This window comes from Canis aureus, chromosome 8, assembly GCF_053574225.1.
Source record: "Canis aureus isolate CA01 chromosome 8, VMU_Caureus_v.1.0, whole genome shotgun sequence".
Taxonomy (NCBI): domain Eukaryota; kingdom Metazoa; phylum Chordata; class Mammalia; order Carnivora; family Canidae; genus Canis; species Canis aureus.
In genome coordinates this window covers 19765004-19780769 of record NC_135618.1, presented here as the reverse complement: position 1 = coordinate 19780769, position 15766 = coordinate 19765004, and the positions used below count along the sequence as shown (strand labels likewise).

The following is a 15766-nucleotide window of genomic DNA, read 5'->3' as shown; positions in this document are numbered from 1 at the left end:
ACAATACTTTGATGAAAAAGCTTGGGAGAAAAGACTGGGGAATGCAGTGGCGATACAGGCTTTGGAAAACTCTTGATATGGAAATCTAGAAGACCACACACATGCATAGGGCTGTATGCATGCTCAGGAAGACCCAAAAAGACCCTAAGCTATCACCTCCAGCAGAACTTGAGGCTCTGCACAAGCAGAAAATGAAAGCTAATGTAAAGCTATAAACTGCCTGATTGTGTGCCATAGGTATGCCTCAACACACAAAACCCCTTGGGAAAAGCCAGTATTCTGTAGGTTCCAGGCATTTTAGCTAATGCATTTTAGCCAGTATTCTGTAGGTTCCAGGCATTTAGCTAATTCCAGGCAGGTCAGCTAATAATTGCATCTCTCTATGCAATTATTAGCTGACCAGTAAGCCAACCAAGCAGAAACTGCAGTGGCCTCACATAGAAAAGGATATATAGTTTTACAGGATTAGTTCAGAAGAGTCACTAAGCAGACCCTAAGGAGAGAAACCAATTTCCAGACTTGACACATTATAATAGTCAATATTTGACTAGTAATATTTTGACTAGTAATATTACTAGTCATTTACTAGTAATTGACTAGTAATATTTTCTATTTTCTATTGACTATAATATTTTCTATTGACTAGTTTTCTAAAAACAAAAATGAGCCATGCTATGACTCCTCAAAAAAAAAAAAAATCTTTTAACCAATAGAAAGTGTCCAGGAAAAGCCCATTTATTGGACTTTGTAGACAAAAACCTCAAATCAACTATTTTAAATATGTTGAAAGGAAATATTTAGAGGACTAAAGTATCAGAATGATGCCTCACAAATAGAGACACAAAAATAAGTAAACAAATAGAAATTTGAAGTTGGAGAGTACAACAAATTAATACACTTGAATAACTCAACAGATTTGAGCTAGAAGAATCAGATTCAATAGAAATCAGTAATAGAAGGAAAATTGAGAAATTCACAAGTATGTAGAAATAAACACATTTCTAAATAACCAATGGGTCAAACAAAATTGTAAAGGAAATACAATACTTTGAGATACACAGAAATGAAATCACACTAAAAAAAACTTACAGAATGCAACAAAATCAGTAAGTTGTAAGAAGAAAATATAGAGGGGCACCTAGCTGGCTTGGTTGGTAGGGTGTGTGTGTGTGTGTGTATACACACACCAAACAGGCATAAGGAGGAGAAAAAATGAAGATAATAGGATAGGTGATAAAATACACCTACAATACAATATAGGAAATGAACATAACCAAAAGTTAGATCTTTGGGACACCTGGGTAACTCAGTGGTTGAACATCTACCTTTGGCTCAGGTCATGATCCCGGAGTCCTGGGATCAAGCCCTGCATTGGACTCCCCATGGGTAGCCTGCTTCTCCTCTGCCTATGTCTCTGCCTCTCTCTCTCTCTCTCATGAATAAATAAAATCTTAAAAAAAAAATCTTTGATAAAAGCAAACTGACAAAACTCTAGATCAAGAAATGAAAGAGGATATTACTACTGACTACAGAAATAAAGGATTATGGGGGAATAACTATGGGCAATTATATGCCAACAAATTAGATAACTAGATGAAATAGATAAATTTCTAGAAACACAAACAACCAAAACTGAGTCAAAAGAAAGAGAACGCTTGAATAGACCTACAAAAGAAAAGAGATTGAGTTAGTTTATTTTATTTATTTATTTATTTATTTTATTTATTTATTTATTTATTTATTTATTTATTTATTTATTTATTTATTTTTGAGATTGAGTTAGTTTAAAACAACAACAAAACCTTCTGATACAGAAAAGCCCAGGACTAGACAGCTTCACTGGTGAATTCTTCCAAATATTTAAAGAACTAGCATCAAGCCTCTAAATTTTCCAAAAACTAGAACAGGGAACATGTCAAACTCATTCCATAGCCCATAATACCCTGAAACCAAGACCCAAGAACATAAGAAAACTCTTACAGGGACCCCTGGGTGGCTCAGCGGTTTGGCGCCTGCCTTTGCCCCAGGGCATGATCCTGGAGTCCCCAGATCGAGTTCCGCATCGGCTCCCTGCGTGGAGCCTGCTTCTCCTTTTGCCTGTGTCTCTGCCTCTCTCCTCTGTGTGTCTCATGAATAAATAAATGAACTCTAAAAAAAAAAAAAAAAAAAAGGAAAAAAAATATCCACATGCAGAAGAATGGAATTGGACATTTCACACCATATACAAAAATCAAAATGGATTAAAGACTTAAGTGTAAGGCCTGAAACTATAAAACTATTGGAAGATAGCATAAGTAAAATACTTCTTGTCATTGATCTTGGTTACAAAATACGAAAAACACTGGTAACAAAAGCAAAGATAGGTAAGTGGGATTGCATCTAACAAATGCTGCAGAGCAACGGAAACTGAAAAAGTTTCCCACCCTGGAGTGGGAAAAAATATTTGCAAGCCAGGTACCTGATAACAGTTTAATAAGGGTTCAATGAGGAACTCCTACAACTCTATGGGGGGAAATTATTTTTAAATATTTTAAAAATTATTTTTTAAAAATGGGGGGGTGGATTCCTGGGTGGCTCAGCAGTTTAGCACCTGCCCTCGGCTCAGGGCATGATCCTGGAGTCCCGGGATCGAATCCCACATCAGGCTCCTTGCATAGAGCCTGCTTCTCCCTCTGCTTCTCTGTGTGTGTGTGTTTCTCATGAATAAATAAATCTTTTTAAAAAAATGGGAAAGGGCCTAAATAGGCATGTCTCAAAGGAAGACACATGAACATATAAATGGCCCAAAGGTACATGAAAAGATGCTCAATATCCCTAATCAGCAGAAATGCAAATCAAACCCACACTGAGAATGGCTGTTATCAAAAAGACAGATAACAAATGTTGGTGAGGATGTGGAGAAAATGGAATCCTTGTATACTATTGGTGGGAATGTAAATTGGTACAACCATTATGGAAAACGGTATGGAGATTCCTTTAAAAATGAAAAATACATCTACCGTATGATTCAGCAACTCATCTTTTGGTTATATATCCAAAGAAAATGAAATCAGTATCACAAAGATACCTGCAATTCACTGCAACATTATTCAGTTGCCATGATATGGAAACATAGGAGTTTCTCAACAGATAAATGGTTTTAAAAAATGTGACACACACACACACACACACGAATATTATTCAACCTTAAAATGAAAAGAGGAAATCCTGCCATTTGCAACAACATAGATGAACCTGGAGGATGTTATGCCACGTGAAATAAGCAGACACAGAAAGACATACAGCATGATATCACTCTTATATGTGAAATCTAAACTATTGAACTAGAAGCAGAGAATAAAATCATGGTTGCCAGAGGGTAGAATAGTGGGGGGAGGGTAGAGAAATGGGGAGATGTCAGTACAAGTTTCAGTTATATAAGATGAATGAGTTCTAAAGTTCTAATGAATAGCTTGGTGACTACAGTCAACAATACTGTATTGTATACTTGAAATTTGCTAATAGAGTAAATCTTAGATGTTCTCACCACACGTGTGTGCACACACACACAAATGGCAACTGGATAGGATGATGAATATGCTTAATAGTTTGATTGTGATAACAGTGTATCCACATCAAAACATCAAGTTGTACACTTTGAACATACACAATATTTATGTGATGATTATACCTCAGTAAAGCTGAAAAAAATACATCCTTTTGAATGATAAAACATTCAACAAACAAGGAATATAAGAAAACTTCCTCAGTCTGATAAAAGATGTCTATGAAAAATCCATACCTAACATCATACTTAATAGTAAAAGACAAAATTTTGGGGACGCCCGGGGGGCTCAGCGGTTTAGCGCCTGCCTTCAGCCCAGTGCGTGATCCTGGAGTCCCGGGATCAAGTCCCACATTGGGCTCGCTGCGTGGAGCCTGCTTCTCCCTCTGCCTGTGTCTCTCCGTCTCTCTCTCTGTGTGTGTCTCTCATGAATAAATAAAATCTTAAAAAAAAAAAAAAAAAGTCAAAATTTTGCCCTTAAGATCAGAAACAAGACAAGGATGTTTACTTGCTCTCAAAACTTCTATTCAACATTATACTAGAGGTTTTAGCCAGAGTAATTAGTGGGTGGGGGGAGGCACTCATATTGGGGGAAAAAGAAGTAAAATGATTTCTATTTGCAGATGGCATGATCTTACACATTTGGAAAACCTTGCACCCTTGACATGCATGCCAAGACCAGAGGGAAAAGAATAGTCTTTTCAACAAATAGTTGTGGGACAATTGGATATTATCATGCAAAAGAATGAATTTGAACAACTGCCTCACACAATATACAAAAAGTAACTCAAAATGGATCAGCAACCAAAACAAGAAATCTTAGAAAAAAAGCACAGGTATTTATCTTCATGACATTGGATTAGGCAATTGTTTCTTAGACATAAAACATAAGCAACAAAAGAAAAAAAAAACAGATAAATTGGACTTCAATGAATTAAAAGCTTTTGCATCAAAGGACACTACCAAGAAAGTGAAAAGACAACCTACAGAGTGGGAGAAAATATTTGCAAATCATTTATCTCATAAGGATCTAGTATCTAGACTATATGAAGATTGCTTACACTTCAATAACAACCCAATGGGTAGAAATAGACAAAGAATTTGAATGGACATTTCTCCAAAGAATATTTAAAAACGATCAATAAGTATATAAAAAGATGCTCAACATCAGTCATTAGGGAAATGCAAACCCAAATAACAGTGAGATACCACTTTACGCTCACTAAAATTTATCGTTTATCAACCATAAAATGTGTTAATAAGGATGTGGAGAAATTGGAATCTTTATATATAGCTGGTGGGATTGTAAAATGGTATGGCCACTTTAGAAAACAGTTTGGCAGTTCCTCAAAAATGAATTGAAAACCTGTTCACACAAAAATTTACACATTAATTTTCATAGTACCACTTTCCATAATAGCCAAAAAGTAGAAGCAACCCCAATATCTACCAATTGATGAATGGATAAACAAAATGTGGTATATCTGTACAACAAAAGAATACCCATAAGAACAAAGGGAATACTAATACATGCTAAAACGTGGATGTATCTTGAAAACATTATGCTAATAAATGAAGCCAGACATAAAAGGCCAAATATTGTAGGATTCCATGTATGAAATTTCCAAAATAGGCAAATCCATAGAGACGGAAAGTAGATTGGTGGCTCAAGGAACTGACGGGGGTATGCAGAAGGAAGATTTCCAAACTACACATACTACACATCCATCAGAATGGCTAAAATTAAAGACTGGCAATAAATGTTGGCCAAGATATGGAGCAACCAAAACACTCAATACGTTGTCTGTGAGAATATAAAATGATACAACCACTTTGGAAAACAATCTGGCAGTTTCTTATAAAATTAAATGCGTGCTTACCCTGACCCATGACGTTTTTATCATAACCATCACATCCCCAGGTACTTATTCAAGAGAAATAAAAACATGTCCACACAAAAGCTTGTACATAAGTATGTATAGCAGTTTTATGCATTATAAACCAAAGCTGGAAATAACACATCTATTAACAGTACTGAATAAACTGGGTTTTATCCAAACACTGGAATACTACTCAGCAATAAAAAAGAATGAACTACTGATACATGCATCAACAAAAGTAAACTTCAAAAACAAACTGAGTGAAAGAAGCCAGATATAAAAAAGAAAAGGTATTATTCCAATTTATATGAAACCATAGAAAAGATAAATCTAATGTATAGTGACAGAAGGCAGATTGGGGGTTGCCTGGGGTAGAGGAAGGGACACTTTGACTTCAAAGGGACACAAGGGAACTTCTTCTGGATGATGAAATTTCTGTATCTTGATTGTGGTAGTGGGTTACATAAATTGGTCAAAATATATAGAAATGCACACTTAAATGGATTTATTTCATTGCATATAAATTATCTCTCAAAAAAAGGGAAAAAATTCATCCAGAATCTAAACCTTCCTTAATTGTTTCTATCCTGATCAAAATTACCATCATTTTTCACCTTGTTTATCACAACAGAGTTCTCACTTTTCTCTATTCTTGCCCCCTTTCAGCCTATTCTCAACATAGCATTCAGGTGGTGCTATGAAAACACAAGCATTTAACACCATTTTTTCTGTTTAAAATCCTCCAATGGCTTACAATCTTACTTTAAGCAAATGTCAAGGGAAACTAATTTACAATAACCCTTTATGTGATTTGTGGGGATGATGTTGGATCATCCCCAATATCTGCCTCCTTTTCCACTCCAGACATTCTGGCCACTTTGTGAATACCCCAGGCACATTTCTATCTCAGACCTATATGCTGCTGTTCCTTTTGCTTTGGATGCTTCTCCCCAGCATTCCTACATGGCTCTCTTTCTCACCTCCTTCAAGTCTTTACTCAAATGTGACCTTTTCTGGAAGGTGTTCCTTGACTATCTTACTTAAAATTCCAAGCCCTTGTCTCTGGGTTTAAAGACATTTTGGCAATTTGGTGATTTGTGGAGATACTTTACAAAGTAAAGAGTAAATAATGTGAAAATAATTGCTTGATTTTTTTTTTCCTTCATGAAGGAATAGTTCAGTAGGTTTGCTCAGCATCTGTATGGGGCTCAAGTTCGTGCTAACTCAATTTGTTGACCTGTAAATGCAGGGATGCCTCTAACTCCCTCTTCAGAGCCTTGAACAGTTCTACCACCTTGAAAAGCTCCAAGGTAAGAACAGGTATTTAACAGTGAAGTGGGAATATTGTTGAAAGCTGTTAAAGCTATGAACAGCATGGCCCAATGATAAGAGACCAAGGACTCTCGTGCCTCATAGAGTTGGACGGTTACTTGGAAACAGAAATGGCATAAGTTGATCAGGGACTGCTTTTTGTAAGTGAAGATGTTTCCAACATATACATAACTAAAAAGAACTGTTTGCAACAGAGTCCCTCTCCTTCCTGTCCTTCTGCCCCTCACTCCCCCAAATTTTGGTCAACAACCCATGCTTTTTTTTAATTGTATATTATCAAGATTTTTTAAAAAGTAATCTCTACACCCAACATGGGGCTTGAACCCACAACCCCAAGATCAAGAATTGCACACTCTACTGATTGAGCCAGCCAGGTGCCACATCAGCCCATGCTTTTAAAAAACAAAACAAAATTTCAAAGACTGAATGTGTCTCAGAAAACCTGTATGTTGGAAATATTAGAGAAATCCTTTGTGTTTTATTGTGACAAATAGAGAAAGTGTGAAGGCTAGACTTTCCGTGGAGACTAAGGTTAGGCTTAAGGCCAGCTGAGAAAAAGTTTATGCTGTTAAGAGCATATTTAATATGAATGATTTCTAAAGTGTTTACAATTTCTCAGTTTTCTCCCCCTGAATTGCATAAAGTGCTGACTGGTGTTCTCAAGGATAGAAGTTATTCTCAGAAGACAGTATCTCCTTTTTGGGGGGAAAAAGGGCCCAGGATTGCTACAGCAAGAGTTCTGGTTTTGGAGTGAGTTATAGAGTGGAGGTGGTGGGGCTTTCACATAAAGTAACCTGAAAAGGGGAGAGAAGTGGCATGAGAAGAAAGGGGAAGGCAAGGATTCTTGGACCAGGGTAAAAAATGACTTGCTTGGCGTTATGTATATATGTGCCAGGATTAAAATACATGTGGATATATTAAATTTAAAGTGTTTTCTTTCCTAACAACTTGACTTTCCATGTTGCTACTGGACTTTTTACCACTGGTGGGCCTGGAGGTAAGAAGTGATAGGAACTAAAAGAGCCTTGATCATTCCAGCTGGGAAAAAACACAGAGCCCAAAACAGGCCCTGGAGGTCAGGCAAGTGAGGAGAGAGCAACAACTGAGAGCTTCAGGAGTCTGAGGGGAGGGGAAAGAGAGGAGGTCTGAATGTAGTAGACAAAGAGGGGTCTTAGAGAGTTTTCCTATCTGTTTGAGGTGTAAGTGCCCTTTGCTGCTCGCTCAAAAGAAAAAAAAAGGCTTTCCCTAATGATGCACATTCTTAAGGCATTTGAAATTGGATTGGACCACAGCACGGTGGCCTTAAGATAACATTTAGTGGCAAAATTGAGATTAGGAGTCAGTCTTCCTGCTTCCTTTGTTAGCTGCTAAAGAATTATCCCTTTAGATAATGTAAGAAGTTGGTCCAGCCCCTGCTTCCTGAGAGCTGCTGAGTTTAGGAGGTGAGCAGAGGGTTTATCTCGATTCCTTTATGACTCATGCCTGGGTGCCCTAAGGAGAAAGACTTACCTGTTGCCCTGGGCTCTCTTCCCAAGAGGCTCTGTGAAACATGGGGAACTGAACAGAAACACTTTGCTGCCCCAGGAGGCAGAGTGGGACACACCTGTCCCATGGAATACACAAACTGTAACTCACCATGAGCTCCTTTTACTATTCTTGCCCCCACTCTGGAATCAACTTTTCCTCCAAGGAACTGAATTACTGAAAAGACTATTTTTATCTATGGAATTACCTTGTGACCTTTTTTGAAAATCAAATGACCTTGTTATATACCTACCATTCCATTTGTAGACCCTCTATTCAGTTTAATTTGTCTATGCTTATGACAATACCATACTATCCTTTATTAGTGTAATAGGTCACAAAATCAGATAATTTAAGTCTTCTAGCATTGTTCTTTTTCAGGATTATTTTGGACACTTTACGTCTTTTGCATTTTCATATAACCTTTAGAATCAACAAATCAACTTATATTTTAAGTCTGCTGGCATTATGATTGGGATTATATTGAATCTATAGATCAATTTTGGGAGACTTGACCCTTAAGAGCATGGAGTCGACCAGTTCAGAAATGTGAAATGCCTCCTTATTTATTCAAGTCTTATTTAATTTGTTTTAGCAATGTTTAGTAGTTTTCAATGTAGACAAAGTTCTCACATACATTTTGTTAAATTTATTACTCAGGTATTGAATTTGAGGTTATTTGATGCTATTATAAATGGAATTTTTAAGTATTTCATTTTTTTAAAGATTTTATTTATTCATGAGAGACACAGAGTGAGAGAGAGAGAGAGAGAGGCAGAGACACAGGCAGAGGGAGAAGCAGGCTCCTTGCAGGGAGCCCGACATGGGACTCCATCCCCAGAACCAAGAGTCGCATGCTCTGCGACTGAGCCAGCCAGCTATTCCTCAATGTCCACTGATTTAAATGTTAATTTTACTCCAAAATACCTTTACAGAAACACCAAGAATAATGTTGGACCAAATATCTGGATACTGTTTCCCAGCCAAGTTGACACATATAATCAACCATCATACTTGTTAACACAGTAATCGATTAAATTCATCTGCAAATAGGGATAACAAAGACGTTTATATTCCTTTCTTTCAAATCTTTATGCTTTTCTCCCCCTTGCTGTATTGCCCTGGTAGGAACTCCAGAACTATGTTATCAGAAGTGTGGGCATTGTTGCTTAGAAAATATCTTACTTAGAAAATATTCAACATAGTACCATTTTGTATGAAGTTAGCTTATTTCATCGACACTATACCAGAAAAACTCTTCTGTGTTCTGTTTACCCACAGACTATTTCACTTCTGACAATTCTGATTACCAAATATGTGGGGGGGGGGGGGGGGATTTTCTTTACACTAAGCAATTCTCTGATTCTTCAGATACCAGCTGGGTGTCCTATAACTTAATTCTGACACTATTTACTATCTGCCCCTACTTCAGATGTCAGTTGTTAAATACAAGGTTATCATCTGTACATCTGACTGACCAGCTATAACCTGAAACTTCCCTCAACGCTCTCCTTAGGTTTGATCATTCACTGGAATCATTCACAGAACTCAAGAAATTTACTAGATTACCAGTTTATTATAAAAGGATACAGCTCAGGATTAGTCAGATGGAAGAGATGCATAAGGAGAGGGTATGGGGGAAGAGCTTCCATGCTCTCTCTGGGTACACCGCCCTCTCAGTACCTCCATGTGTTCACCAACCTGATGAATCCTGTAGAGGTCTCCAATTCCCCTCCACACACACACACATACTCCCACTCTCCCTCCCAATTCCCCATACTTTGGAATTTTTACAGAGACTTCATTATGTAGGCATGATTGATTGAATGCATTGGCCATTGATGAATGATTTAACCTCCAGACCCTCTTCCCTTCCTGGGCGTGGGGGGATGGGGATAGGTGTGGGAGAATGAAAGTTCCAACCCTCTCACCACATAGTTGTTTTTCTGGCAACTAGTCCTCATCCAGTGGTTGTCTAAGGACTTTCCCAAAATTGCCTCATTAACATAAACTCAGATGTGGTCAAAAGTAGCTGCTTATGAATAACAAAACACACTCATTTCACCTTTATGGTCTGGAGCTATTTGAAGAACTGGGAACAAAATTTAAATATGTAACAAGGGCAGCCCTGGTGGCTCAGCGGTTTGACGCCACCTTCGGCCCAGGGTGTGATCCTGGAGACCTGGGATCGAGTCCCATGTTGGGCTCCCTTCATGGAGCCTGCTTCTCCCTCTGCCGTGTCTCTGCCTCTGTCTCTGTGTCTCTCATGAATAAATAAAATCTTTAAATATATATATATGTAACAAAAGTTGTCCTTATGCTCTTATCACTTAGGAAATTACAAATGTTGCATAAATCTGTGCCAAGAACCATAGGTGAAAACCAAAATATATTTCTTATATCACAATATCATAGTTGCTGTAATTAGTTTGCTGAAAATTTTTAGTATGAATGTGCATTAAATTTTATCAAATGCTTTTTCTGTATATATTGAGATGTTTAAATGTTTTTTCTCATTTATTTTGTTAATGTGCTGAATTACAGTGATTTTAAAGTGACAGACTAACTTTGAATTCTTGGGATAAACTACTTGGTGATGATATGCATCCTTTGTATATATTTCTGAATTTGTTAATATTTTGGTACTGAGTTTTGCATCTATGTTCATAAGGGGTATCTATTTTGCAATTTTATTTCTAATGTCTTTTAAGGTTTGGCATCAGTTATGTTGGTTTCATAAAAGAAATTTGGGAATGATTTCTCCTCTGTTTTAAGATTGATAATCATTATTACTTTTAAGATGTGATGGAACTCCTCGGTGACACCATTTTTGTTGTCGTAATATGAATTCAACTTCCTGGATAGATATAGGGTTATTCAAATTTTCTGTTTTATTGCACATTAGTTTTGATAGGCTTTTTATTTATTTTTTTAAGATTTTATTTATTCATGAGAGGCACAGAGAGAGAGAGGCAAAGAGACAGGCAGAGGGAGAAGCAGGCTCCATGCAGGGAGCCCGATGTGGGACTTGATACTGGGTCTCCAGGATCAGGCCCTGGGCTGAAGGCATTGCTAAACCGCTAAGCCACCTGGGCTGCCCTTGATAAGCTTTTTAAGGAAATTTGTCCATTTCATTTATGTTGTTAAATACAAAAGCTTAATGGTTGTTCATAATACTTCTTTATTATCCTTTTGATATTTATAGGATGTGTGATGATATTCCCTCTTTCATTTGTAATATCTTAAATTTGTGTTTTCTCTTTTTTCTTGGTTGGCTTAAAGTTTCATCAACTTTATTAATTTTTTTTCAAAGAGCCAAATGTTGGCTTTGTTAACTTTCTCTCTTTTCTTTTTCTATTATTGATTTCTGCTTTTGTTATCATTTCCTTTAATATTTCCTAAATAAAACTACTTTCCCTAGATTTAATTTGCTCATCTTTTCCCAGTTTCTTAATAGAGGAACATAGATAATTGATTTAATTTTTTATTAATTTTTTAGTTTTAAATTTTTATTGGAGTTCAATTTGCCAACATATAGCATAACACCCAATGCTCATCCCGCCAACTGCCCCCCTCAGTTCCCGTCACCCAATCACCCCAACCCCCTAGATAATTGATTTTAAACCCTTATTTTCATTATCATTCAGTTCAAAATATTCTCTACTTTTCCTTATGATTTCTTCTTTGACCATGGGTTAGTAGTTATTTAATTTCCAAACATTTGGGGGCTTTTTGAAATATCTTCCATTATCATTGATTTCTAATTTCATTATTTTGTGGTCAGAAAACATATTGTATGAATTGGTCTATTCAAATTTATTGAAACATATTTTATGGCCTAGCATATGGTCTATCTTGGTGAACATTTTATGTGCCCTTGAAAATAATGTATTCTAGGGATCCCTGGGTGGCGCAGCGGTTTGGCGCCTGCCTTTGGCCCAGGGCGCGATCCTGGAGACCTAGGATCGAATCCCACATCAGGCTCCCGGTGCATGGAGCCTGCTTTTCCCTCTGCCTATGTCTCTGCCTCTCTCTCTCTCCCTCTGTGACTATCATAAATAAATTAAAAAAAAAAAAAAGAAAATAATGTATTCTATAAAGTGTATTCTGCAGTTGTCGGTATAGTATTTTATAAATGTCACTTATGTCAAGGTGGTTGATTGTGATGTTCAGTTCTGTATTCTTAATGATCTGGGGGTGGTTCTAGTTGTTGGGAAGCATTAAAATATTTAATTATAATTCTAAGTAATCTATTTCCTTATTTCTATCAGTTTTTGCTTATATTTTGATACTGATTTAGATACATATACAGTTATAATTCTAATGTCTTTCTGATTAATTGGCTGGTTTATTATTATGAATTATTACTCATTATCTCTAGCAAGACTCCTTGTATGAAGTCTATTTTGTCTGATACTAATGTAGTAATTCCAATTTTCATATACTTACTGTAGTTTTCATGGTATGTTCATTTTCATCTTTTAATTTCAGTCTATTAGTACCTTTTTATTTGAATTGTGTCTCTGTTCAAGACATCTTATCTGATGTTCTAGTTATCTATTGCTATGCAACAAACTACTCCAAAACTTAGAGGTTTCAAATAACAACCATTTTATCTAAAGATTCTTTGGGTCAAGAGTTCGGGCAAGGCTTGGTTGAGCAGCTCAGCTCCTTTATCTTAGATTATTGACTTGGCTGCATCCACTTGAACAGAGCTAGAAGGTCCATGAAGGTCTCACTCGCTTATCTGGTGCTTTCTTTAAGCTCAGGCTTCCTTTAGTATGATGTTTTCAGAGTTTGAACTTCTTACATGATGGCTAGATTCTTTTTTTTTTTTTTTAAGATTTTATTTATTTATTCAAGACAGACACAGAGAGAGGGAGAGAGGCAGAGACACAGGCAGAGGGAGAAGCAGGCTCCATGGAGGGAGCCTGACGTGGGACCCAATCTCGGGTCCCCAGGATCATACCCCAGGCTGAAGGCGGCGCCAAACCACTGAGCCACCCGGGCTGCCCTGATGGCTAGATTCTAAGAAGGAATGTCATCAAAATCGTTTTTCTAAGTTATGTGTCCTGTTCTCTTCCTTGTTAAGAGAAACTTACTTTTTTTCCCCAGGTAATTTATTTTCAAGCTTATTATCCCTTAGGGGAAGCTGTGCCCTTCTCTATTCCCAGAGGATGGATAAAGACTAGTTTAATAATCCAATCATGATAAGTCTATTTCTTTTGTGCCACTAAGGCCTGTGAACACTACTCTGGAAGAGGCTTGAAGTAAAGTCAGAAAGACTTTTGGGAAGATGTTTGTCAAGTCTTAAAAAGGATACAATAGAGGAATGTCCCCTTCTTCTGATGCTGAGCATTACCAGCATGTGACACGGAACTATAAGGCCATATTGCCACCATGAGGGAAAGACATTGAGAAGCCAACATGCTGACATGGCTGAAGAGAAATATAGAAAAAATCTGGGTCCTTCATGATATTACTGAGATACTAAATCAATCAACTTCGGAACCACAAGATTCCCCTGCCCTGCCATTTTATTGAGATATAACTAACATATAACATTGTATTAGTTTAAGGCATACAACATGATTTGTTATGTTGTTATATTGCACAATTATTGCCACAATATGTTAGGTTAACATCACATAATTTCAAAACGTTTTTCTCTTGTGATGAGAACTTTTAAATTTATTCTCTGAGCAACTTTCAAATATGCAATTAAGAGGACACTTGGGTGGATCCGTGGGCTAAATGTCTGTCATTGGCTCCGGTCATGATCCCAGGGTCCTGAGATCAAGCCCTGTATTGAGTTGCGCTCCCTGCTCAGCAGGGAGTCAGCTTCTTCCTCTCCTTCTGTGGCTCCCTCTGCTTGTCTCTCTTGTTCACTCTCTCACTCTCTTTAAAATAAATAAATAAAATATTTTAAAAACAAATTACAATTAAGTATTTGTTAACTACACATTACATCCCCAGGGTTTATACCTTTTAACCACCTTCGTCTATTTTTCCCACTCCTGACCCCCCCACTTCTGGCAACTGCTAATATGTTCTCTGTTTCTATGAGTTTGTTTTTTTAGAATTCATATACAAGTGAGATGATATAATGTTTGTCTTTCTCTCTCTGACTTATTTTACTTGGCATAATGCCCTCAAGTTGCATCCACATTGTCACAAATGGAGGGACCATGAGATTTTTGCCCTTCTGTTTTGTGAAATGACTTTAATTTGCAACATAAAGCATTCTGAAAGATAAGAGGCCGAAGTTAAAATAGACAGTGTACCTAGAATTATTAATTTTTTACTATTCTTAATTTTATGATTGGTTAGTGGAGGGAAGATGCTTAGTACATTTAAACCTACAGTACAAGTTATAAAGCACAGCAAACCATATAGTATGGATTTAAATGCATACTTTATAAATCAAATTTAAAAACAAAGAAACAAAATTATCTTTTTCCTCCAAGTGGCATCATTACTGTGGAACTGCTGCTGGCAACAGACCTGACATTGCATAGAGCTGGAGGTAAGAATCAAGTTGTCAGAGAAGATTATCTTGAAGCTAAAGTTATGATGACCAAAATCATATTTTTTGGCATTTCAATCAAATCACAGATTTGGGTTTAAAATCCGTAACTAGTTTGTAAAGATAGAAAATAGAAGAGAAACCTAAAAGAAGCCCCAAATGACTTGATCTTAGTCCAGTGGTCACACTTATCACAATTAGTGCCATGTGTCTTTTTTTTAAGACTGTATTTGAGAGAGAGCACAAGCATGGGTAGGGGCAGAGGGAAAGGGACAAGCAGACTCCCTGCTGAGCAGGGGGCCTGACCTGGGGCTTGGTCCCAGGACCCTGAGATCATGACCTGAGCTGAAGTCAGATGCTTAACCAACTGAGCCACCCAGGCACCCAGTGCTATGTGTCTTAATCACAAACACTTCTATTTATTGACAGTCATATAATTGCAATTGTTTTAATTTTAATAAGGTGTATGAGTTAGTTAAATTCATTCATTCTTTTTAAGAGAGATTTTATTTATTTATGCATGAGAGACAGAGAGAGAGAGAGGCAGAGACACAGGCAGAGGGAGAAGCAGGCTCCATGCAGGAAGCCCAACATGGGACTTGATCCCCGGTCTCCAGGATCCCACCCTGGGCCGAAGGCAGCGCTAAACCGCTGAGCTACCAGGGCTGCCCAGATTCATTCATTCTTTTGGCTTTACCGAAGTGTAATTTTTAAGCTACTGTGACCAATGAATGATTTTACTCACTTTTTATCTTGCCTTGCCAAGAATTAAAAGCATCTTTCACCCTCAATCATAATAATTTGTGAAAAAAACAATGTTCAACACCCTATAAATAATTATAGGTTCAAAATATAGGTTCAACACCCTATAATAATTCCTATTATTTTGGAATTTCTAAAAGATTTAATTTTGCCATATAAAATCATATTTATTTAGTTTTGTTCATATTTACCATAGAC

The 15766-nt window shown here is 37.0% G+C and overlaps 1 long non-coding RNA gene across 3 annotated transcripts in view; it reads right to left on the bottom strand.

The window, feature by feature from the left end:
* Nucleotides 1–15766, bottom strand: part of LOC144318433 (uncharacterized) — a 72715-nt gene that overhangs the window by 50514 nt on the left and 6435 nt on the right. The window lies entirely within an intron of this gene.